Source organism: Miscanthus floridulus, chromosome 1 (assembly GCF_019320115.1).
Source record: "Miscanthus floridulus cultivar M001 chromosome 1, ASM1932011v1, whole genome shotgun sequence".
Taxonomy (NCBI): Eukaryota; Viridiplantae; Streptophyta; class Magnoliopsida; order Poales; family Poaceae; genus Miscanthus; species Miscanthus floridulus.
Window position 1 is genome coordinate 196,395,673 of NC_089580.1, and position 2,443 is coordinate 196,398,115.

Here is a 2,443-nt window from a genome sequence, read left to right on the forward strand (position 1 = left end):
TAGCACACATGCCTTGTAATTTAGAACAGAGAGAGCACCAGTTTTGTTGCATCGTTGAGATGCGGTCGACGAACTTAAGTGTGTCGGCATAGCATTCCAGCGTTTTACCACTATACTCCAGGAAATGAAATGTTTGCTTGCTAAATGACAGTTTTCAAGAAAGGCAAAATGATAGCATGCTTGAATGGGAACTGCCGGAGAAGTACAAAGGTACAATCACGCCATATGTGAATGAAAAACTATACCATATATATCCAACATATAGATAGTGTATATATATAAGCTGGTGTACATGCATGGAAGGCCCATTAATTGTTCCGCTAGCTAGTGTGCAAGAAGACACCATATATGCCACGTACGGCCACATGCGTATTGAGACGTGTCACGCAAAGTGTTGGTAGATTCCAGCCGGATATAACAGACTAATAAGAAGCCACGCAGTGCTCACATAATCCAGACGCATTGTGTTCAGTCAAAACTCAGATGCAAGCCGTGACGCACGACGACGGCGCCGTCCCCTTCCCTTCTCCTAACCTTGACGGCAAGCCCATTCTTCATGTGAAGTATGATGGACAGCTTCGGCTCCACGACGTGGCCCGGCACCACCTCGACGGCGAAGTTCCACAGCACGGCAGCCGCCACGGTCTTCATCTGCACGAACGCCATCTCCTTGCCGAGGCACGTCCGCGGCCCGGCGTTGAAGGAGATGAACTTGTAGGACGGCTCATACCGAAGCTTGGTCCCTTCCTCGTTGAGCCATCTCTCCGGGCGGAACTCCATGCAGTCCTTGCCCCACACGCCCTTCATCCTGCCCATGGAGTAGTTGAACACCAATACCTTGTCTCCTGCCTTCAACTCCTTCCCGCTCGGCAGAACGTCGGCGGCCGCCGCGACCTTGTGCTCGAACGGCACGGACGGGTACAGCCTCAAGCACTCGCTCAGCGCGGCGTGCAGGTAAACCAGGCCGCCGAGCTCGTTCGCGTCGAAGGTCACCATGCCACTGGCCGCGTCTGTAGCATCATCAGCACCTTTCCGGTGTGAAGCGATGGGCGCGAGCTCGTCCAATAGTTTCTGCTCGACGCGAGGGTTCTTGGAGATGAGGTAGAAGAACCACGACAGCGCCGCGCCCGTGGTGTCGCGGCCGGCGAGCAGGAGGTTCACCGTCGTGTCACGTAAGAACACGTCGTCGTTTGCGTCACTCGAGTCCTCGTGGCAGATGTAGGATGACAGCAAGTCAAACGAGTTGCTGACGCCTTCGCCTTCTCTGAGCTTGTCGGCCCTGCGTTTTGCGACGGTGGCGGCGACGAAGCTGTCGATCGTCCTCCGAGCCGCGGCCATCTTCTTCTCCTGCCCTACCTCCATCACGTTCATCAGCTTCCAGCACGCCATGGGGATGATGTGCCGGAGGAAAAGCGTCTCCAGCGCGTCGTCCATCGCTCGCGCGAAGGGGACCACGGGCAAGCCGACCGCCAGGCACCCAGGGTCGACGCCGAAGACGAGAGTGCATGTCATGTCGAACGTGAGCCTCAGGAACACGTCCTGCAGGTCGCACGGCGGCCTGCTTCCCTCGTCGGCGGCGTGGTGGGCGAGGAAAGGCAGGAGGCTCCTCTCCACCTTGTCGCGACTGCACCGCGCCGTGAAGGCTCGGAACCGAGGGCCAGCCATGAGCATCTGGGCCATCACCCGCTGGCGCCGCCACGACTCCCCGTCGGCGTTGAAGATGCCACCGCCAAGGACGTCGAAGATCACGGCGTACTCTTCGCCTTTAGGGTAGTTGGCGAAGTTGGACGTGAAGATGTGGCGCACGTTGGAGGGCTCGCAGGTGATGAAGTAGTCCAGGCCGGTGCGGCCTCCGCGTGCTTCGAAGTTGTAGCCCGCGCCGGTGAGGACGCCGGTGGCCCAGTCGTGGAAGTGGTGGATGTTGGCGACCAAGCCGGGGAGATGCCCGACTATTGGCCATTCGGTCGGCTCCAAAGGGCTCGTTTTCTTAGATTTCAAGCAGCGGTAGTACAGGGCGGTGAGGATGCAGAGAACAAGGGCCAGCTCTATGAACAGAAAAAACGGCTCCATGTCTGGGAGAAATGGAAGGATCACGGTGCAACATGGCTATTTGTAAGCGACCGAGCGAGTACTAGACTGTGTAGGCCATGAATTTTTGAGCGAGGCTGGTGAGATGTCTGCTGTCAGTGCTTCAGTAAGCGATATCTAAGTCTAGTATAATTGACGCATGATTGGCCTTGTCATTTTCATGTGTCTTCGGCTTCTCCTTGGAGCCAAATTTAAATGAAGAAATAGAATCCACTATCCGAACGTAGCATCCAAAATTTTCTTTGTTCTTTCCTAGTGGATAGAATATGCATGGTTGTGATTGGTTAACCTGGATTCTCATTTTTAAATTGCATGAATCTCGAGGTAGATTGGACGTTCGTGTCATTGTCACTTG

The 2,443-nt window shown here is 55.3% G+C and overlaps 1 pseudogene; it reads right to left on the minus strand.

Moving 5' to 3' along the window:
* Positions 1–228: 228 nt before the first annotated feature.
* LOC136508190 (noroxomaritidine synthase-like) lies at positions 229–2,176 on the minus strand (annotated as a pseudogene).
* Between the last annotated feature and the right edge of the window lie 267 nt (positions 2,177–2,443).